Source organism: Dendrobates tinctorius, unplaced genomic scaffold (genome assembly GCF_039654945.1).
Source record: "Dendrobates tinctorius isolate UK_male_01 unplaced genomic scaffold, ASM3965494v1 ptg000028l, whole genome shotgun sequence".
Lineage (NCBI taxonomy): Eukaryota > Metazoa > Chordata > Amphibia > Anura > Dendrobatidae > Dendrobates > Dendrobates tinctorius.
Window position 1 is genome coordinate 43,372,162 of NW_027361696.1, and position 7,667 is coordinate 43,379,828.

Sequence of the window (7,667 nt, forward strand, 5' to 3'; positions counted from 1 at the left end):
TTATTCTCTCCAGTGTAAGGGAGTATCAATGGGGGGGAAACGCTCACCTTCCATCGCCAATTTGGTTATGGCATATTGGGAAGAAAGATTTTTATATACTGTAGAGAATGTGCTTGTGCCCGACATTTTCTGGTATGGCAGATACATTGATGACACCCTCTTTATTTTGGGGGGGGGGGGGGGAGATGTGTCTGCCATAATGAAATTTGTCGGGTATTTAAACAATAATGAGTATAACTTGTGTTTTACTTATCAGTTGGATTCCACCTGTATTTCTTTTATAGATTTGAAATTACATAGTATTCCAGGCTCTTCCATCATTACTTCTACACATTGTGAGCCACTTGCGGGGAATAAGATCTTACATGCCAGGAGTAGTCATACCCAGCATACTATAAAAGAAATTCCGGTGGGGGAACTCACCAGAATTACCAGAAACTGTAGTGACACACTGATGCTGACACAAGAAATTCATTCTTGTTGTAATAGACTAAAAAAAAAAAAAAGAGATTATCCTCATTGGGCATTGGATCGAGCTTAAAAAAATTGTAAATAATAAAAACAGACAGAATTTATTGAATTTGCAAAAAAAATGTGGTCATAATGGTATGGATAATAAAAAAAATAAAAAATTGGTGTGCTCCATTAATTTTAGTCCACAATTTAATTCCATTAAACGAAATATTCGTAAAACTATAGGCATTTTACATGAGGATGATACTCTGTCAGCTCTTTTGTCAGAGGGTTGCCATATAGTGGCTAAAAAAGCAGCCACATTAGGCAATATAATTTCTCCCTGTTTTTCAGATGTCCAAAGCAATAAACGTACCTGGCTACAACATGAAGGATTTTACCGATGTGGTGAAGCCAGATGCAGGACCTATACACATTCTCAGGTAATACAATTTTTTTCAGATAGTAAAAACGTGCAGCAATTTAAAATTCGGCAGTTTATCAACTGCAATAGTAAGAATGTTGTATATGTGATCATGTGCACAGATTGCAAACTGAATTATGTGGGTTGTACCACGAGAAAGTCAAAAATAAGAATTTCTGAACACATAACTGACATAATTTCTCTTGGCAGCTCCAATCGGAATATATCTTTTGCCTCCAAACATTTTATTTTCCAACGTCAAAGAAATATATCTTTGTTTCAAGTGATGGGAATTGAGAAAGTATGTGTTCCATTGAGAGGCGGTGATCTTAAAAGACGCCTTATGATGAGAGAAGCTTTCTGGATGTTTCAGCTTAAAACATGTGTCCCAAATGGATTGAATGTACGCAAAGAGATTATGTTTCAGTATTGATACATACAACCTTTTTTTTTTTCCTCTCTTTGTTGCACATTGGAATTGTTCATGTATATATTTTGCCATACCTGGTAATACATCTTATATTAGATTGTTTTTAACTATTGATTATTTTTTGTTTTTTTGGTATGTAATTTTATTGTGATTATACACCATGTGTGTTGTAATTTGACTGGTGGGTGGTAGTATATATCTCCCATTATGTTCACCCCAAAGCAACTTGAAAAACAACATATTGTCTTTCCGCTATGATGGGGCATGTCCATTTATCCTTGTTCTTATGCCTTGAATAAATTTTTGAATATTTGGAAGCTGGAGACATTTTTATTATTGATTTACTCCACGTGTGGCTTCACAAAATATCCAAGCTTCCATGCACCACTACTAGCCAAGAAAGCAGGTGAGCTGGTTACCTTTATTTTTTGCACATAGGATGAGCTGAATGCGTGTCTAAAATCTTATCTGTGGATACATGTTCAGAAGCAAACTCTTACTACTAATATGCGGGTTCATTTGATGGGAAATAAAACTGCGGCCAAATTTACACACCAGCTACTATGCCTTAGAAATGACAGGTTCCCTACTAATTCCGCTACTAGTTTCATTTCCTTTCCTGAAGATTTTTGTGAAATGACATCTTTGGTAATGGAATTTATTGACCAAGTTTTCCCTGATATTTGTAACCATTTTACCAACCGTCAGTGGCTTTGTGAATGTGCAATCCTAGCGCCTAAAAATGATAGTGTCATATCCATAAATCTACTAATTCAGGGAAGGCTGCCTGGTCTAGCGACCACATACATGTCCATTGATTCAGTCATAGAACTTGAACAAGCTGTAATGTATCCATTAGAGTTCCTGAATTTTTTGGAGCCTCCTGGAATGCCACCGCATAAGCTCACTTTAAAAATAGGAGCCACAATAAATTTTCTTTGGAACCTCGACCCACCAAAAATGTGTAACGGCACAAGACTGTGCATTAAGAGTCTCATGCTCAACGTTATTGAAGCCATTATTCTTAATGGAAACTCTAAGGGAGCAAATGTTTTCATTCCGCATATACCTTTGCTACCAAGCGACATGCCCTTCAATTTTAAGCATTTCCAGTTCCCAATCTAACTTGCATTTGCTATAACTATAAACAAAGCACAAGGTCAATCACTTAAAGTGACCGTCATTAATTTGGAGAGCCCGTGTTTCTCACATGAACAGTTGTACTTGCTTGCTCTAGAGTGAGTAACCCCAAAAATCTTTTTATATATGCACCTGAAGGTAAAACAAGAAACATTATTTACCAAAAAGCTCTGCAATAGATGGTTGTTTAACTGTAAACCAATTTCACTCTTTTGTCTATTAACTACTTATAGATTACACTGGAGGGAGGGGGGAAGGGTTGCACTATGTTGTTAATTGGGTGTAAATGTTTTATATGTTTGGCCTGAAGAACATGGGTGGAGTGAGGATTTTGATGTGAAATGTTGCTGTAAAATAATAATGTGAGAATGATCATCACAGAGAATCCAGGGAAGTGACCTCTAGAGGCAGAATCCTATACTAGGAATGATTAACAAGTCCTTTATATGTGGGTTTGAGGACCCTGCATATAGAAGCACAGACACCTGAAGAGACCAGAAAAGATGCACAGGTGTTGAAAAGTTCTCCTGTTCTGCAACATTTAAAGTAACAGTGCCTCCATATTGAATGGCTGTGCATGACGACACAATTTCTTGTTGGGAGCTCGTGCTTGCTCAGTATACACTTCACAGGACACAGTAACATTTGGTTTATATGCCCTCCTCCCACCTCATACATATAAACCATGTGGGAATCTTGTAGGTTGAAATGTTCCCAGGTCCATTACTTACAAATATAATAATCACAGAGTTGCAGAGTCATCTCATCAGATCTTTATTGCAAGAATAATATTCACATTTTTTGCAAAGAAATAAATACAAAAAGTGCAATGGTATTTTTTATTACAATTTGCAGATCCTGTATTTTGATGCCACCAGCACCTGGCAGCATCTAAAACCAGGGCCGATGCTGGGAATTGGGGTCATTAAAAAGCCGAACCCTCCACGGTGGAAACCAGAGCGGAGCCCAAGTTCTAAATAGAGCAGGAGAGGACTGAAAGTACAAGAATACGGAGGGTTAATTCAAGAAAATGTAATTATCCTGCGCCTAAGTGTCAACATAATTATCCCAAACTCCATGTCTTATTATCATGTACCCTTAGTGTGTTATTTTCCTATAACCCAAGTATCAGTGAATGTTAAGGATTTCTTACTTCATCTGGTCTCGTGTTCCTCTGTATTTGCTCCACCGGAGGACTGGGTGCTTCGTCGATTCCACTATCTCCATCTTCACTAACTGTTGGAGATGATGATGGTGATAAGCTCCATGTTTCTTCGATATCCTCAGGGACCTGTATTGCACAGTCAACCATACATGAAGATGGAGTTTCTTGCTGATCCTCTTCTGGTCTTATAGACACATCTTCAACTCGAGGGGATCTTGGATCGAAGCTCGCCACAGTGAAGGCGAAATTTTCTTCCCCCAATCTGTGCAAAGATAAATCAAAAATAAATGATTATCAGTCATGCGAATTATTGGAACCATATATACTGAATATCATATACAGAGCAACTACTCACCGGCAAGAAACATCAAAAGGATCAATCCACAAGGTGAATTCCTTGGGCAGAGCAAGGTCTTAAAATCCTATACGAGTCAGAGCACAAGCCTCTAATATGCTCTCATCTCTGCTTTCACTGTTGATTCTGATACACCTAAAAGAATAAAATGAGACATTAGAGATGAGATGCCATTAGTACAACAGAGGAAATTTCTTGAGCGTCTGCAATACCAATATGGAGATTATCTAGAAATTTACCTGTAGGCTTGTCCTTTGATTGGGTTCTCTGGATACCAGTGTCCAGTGAATCTTTTACACAGAATTGCTGCCAAATTTTCTCCAAATATGGCAACTGTGGTGGAATCCAATATTTGGAATCTGTTGGCCACAGTTTTAACATAGTCCACACCGGCCAACAGTTCCTGCCTCATGGATACTGGAATAAAATTCTTTGCAGCCATTTTATCTGAGAAGAAAAAAAAAAAAAAAAAAGAGAAAATTTACTTGTACAGATTTTGTAAAATATGCTTATTTTTAATATTTCTCTAAGGTGGAGGTTTCAGTCATACCACTGTTTTTCAATACATTAATAAGAAATCAGACAATCACATTTAATTTCTGTTAAAAAAAAACAAGTACAAAAAGTAACAAAAGCATGACTTGTAAGAAAAACACAAATCTAAAAAATAAAAAAGCAGCAAAATTGCATTTTTACATCACCATGCTACCATAACTGGAATTTTTTCCCATTTTTCTATATATTGTTTGGTAAATTGAATGGCGTTCTAAAATAAAACACTTCAGCACACATAAAAACAATATCTCATACTGCACTTTCAAAAATTGTTAGGGTAAAACTGAAAATTGACCTTAACAGGAAAGGTTATAATAAAAATGTAAAAAAGACGGCAAAAGACTACAAGGGGCTTAAAAAATAATAGGAGGCTGACCCTGTACTTGTATCAAAGTCTTCAACTTTTTTATTCTAATATGATTGGAAAAGACAAAAAGTTGTTTAAAAAGTGCAAAAATTAAAGTGAAGGAAGAATCTGACGGGAAGAGAGTTTACAAGAGTTATTAGAGGTAAGGGGCATTTGGACTCCATGAGCCTCATATATAAAAAAAAGGTCTCAAAAGGAAAAAAGACAATGATGCCCACAGCAATCGATATCCTCCTGTAACACAATATACCAGTAAGATCAGTTATCGGGGCCGTCAGTCCAGGAGACATTTCTATATCTATGGGATTTACAGAACTATTGTCCATATGGTCACTGTGCACTTACCTTACAGGTGATGGAGGAGAGTAGCGGAGGGAAAGTCTCTGCGGTGCAGGATGTGGAGCAGAAGAGTCCAGAAGGGTCTTCACCAGGACAGTGTGTGAGGTCAGAGAGGAGAGCCTGCTTTATATCAGTGTAGACTGGGGAGGGGTCACCTGGTTCCTGCCATTGTCTCCAGCATTACAGGTATCAGTAGGTGTAAGCCTGATTACAGAGCACAAGCCAAGGAATTAGTTACATTAACACCATAAGTAATAACACAATCACTTCCCTCCTCCAAAAAAGGATATAGAGAGAGATATATATATATATATATATATATATACACACACATACATATATACACTCACTGGCCACTTTATTAGGTACACCATGCTAGTAACGGGTTGGACCCCCTTTTGCCTTCAGAACTGCCTCAATTCTTCGTGGCAGAGATTCAACAAGGTGCTGGAAGCATTCCTCAGAGATTTTGGACCATATTGACATGATGGCATCACACAGTTGGCGCAGATTTGTCGGCTGCACATCCCTGATGCGAATCTCCCGTTCCACCACATCCCAAAGATGCTCTATTGGATTGAGATCTGGTGACTGAGGAGGCCATTTGAGTACAGTGAACTCATTGTCATGTTCAAGAAACCAATCTGAGATGATTCGAGCTTTATGACATGGCGCATTATCCTGCTGAAAGTAGCCATCAGATGTTGGGTACATTGTGGTCATAAAGGGATGGACATGGTCAGCAACAATACTCAGGTAGGCTGTGGCGTTGCAACGATGCTCAATTGGTACCAAGGGGCCCAAAGAGTGCCAAGAAAAAATTCCCCACACCATGACACCACCACCACCAGCCTGAACCGTTGATACAAGGCAGGATGGATCCATGCTTTCATGTTGTTTACGCCAAATTCTGACCCTACCATCCGAATGTCGCAGCAGAAATCGAGACTCATCAGACCAGGCAACGTTTTTCCAATCTTCTACTGTCCAATTTCGATGAGCTTGTGCAAATTGTAGCCTCAGTTTCCTGTTCTTAGCTGAGAGGAGTGGTACCCAGTGTGGTCTTCTGCTGCTGTAGCCCATCTGCCTCAAAGTTCGACGCACTGTGCGTTCAGAGATGCTCTTCTGCCTACCTTGGTTGTAACGGGTGGCAATTTGAGTCACTGTTGCCTTTCTATCAGCTCGAACCAGTCTGCCCATTCTCCTCTGACCTCTGGCATCAACAAGGCATTTCCGGCCACAGAACTGCCGCTCACTGGATTTTTTTTCTTTTTCGGACCATTCTCTGTAAACCCTAGAGATGGTTGTGCGTGAAAATCCCAGTAGATCAGCAGTTTCTGAAATACTCAGACCAGCCCTTCTGGCACCAACAATCATGCCACGTTCAAAGGCACTCAAATCACCTTTCTTCCCCATACTGATGCTCGGTTTGAACTGCAGGAGATTGTCTTGACCATGTCTACATGCCTAAATGCACTGAGTTGCCGCCATGTTATTGGCTGATTAGAAATTAAGTCTTAACACACAGTTGGACAGGTGTACCTAATAAAGTGGCCAGTGAGTGTATATATATATATACACAGTGGGGCAAAAAAGTATTTAGCCAGTCAGCAATAGTGCAAAGTTCCACCACTTAAAAAGATGAGAGGCGTCTGTAATTTACATCATAGGTAGACCTCAACTATGGGAGACAAACTGAGAAAAAAAAATCCAGAAAATCACATTGTCTGTTTTTTTTTTCATTTTATTTGCATATTATGGTGGAAAATAAGTATTTGGTCAGAAACAAGCAATCAAGATTTCTGGCTCTCACAGACCTGTAACTTCTTCTTTAAGAGTCTCCTCTTTCCTCCACTCATTACCTGTAGTAATGGTACCTGTTTAAACTTGTTATCAGTATAAAAAGACACCTGTGCACACCCTCAAACAGTCTGACTCCAAACTCCACTATGGTGAAGACCAAAGAGCTGTCAAAGGACAGCTTCCTGCTGAGACTTCCTGCTGTGACGACGAGCGACGCGTGGAGGCGGGTGGGAGGACGCCAGAATCGCTGTGTGTGAAAGGTGAGTATCGTGCGCTGCATCGCTGCTGCATCACTGTGAGATCTTTCTGTATGAAAGCTCACTAGCGATCATTAAGCGATGCACCAGCGATCCTGGCCGGGTCGGATCGCTGGTCGGATCGCTGGTGCATCGCTAAATGTAAAAGGGCCTTTACTGGTCCAGACTCATTATCATCTCTATAGTGGATGATGGCTGAGAATCTCCCACCACTGCCAACAACTCAGCATGAGAAGAGACACAAGCATGGAATCACCCGACCACTGCACTTCATATGTAGATGGCAGGGGGCGTTCACCCGAAGAACAATCATATGGAAAGTGTGTTAGATAAAGAGATGTGTAAAGGAGAATAAGTCCACATTGCCACAACTGCACAA

At 39.7% G+C, this 7,667-nt stretch overlaps 1 pseudogene; it reads right to left on the reverse strand.

The window, feature by feature from the left end:
- Positions 1-3,462: 3,462 nt before the first annotated feature.
- Positions 3,463-4,379, reverse strand: LOC141084900 (maternal B9.10 protein-like; annotated as a pseudogene).
- Between the last annotated feature and the right edge of the window lie 3,288 nt (positions 4,380-7,667).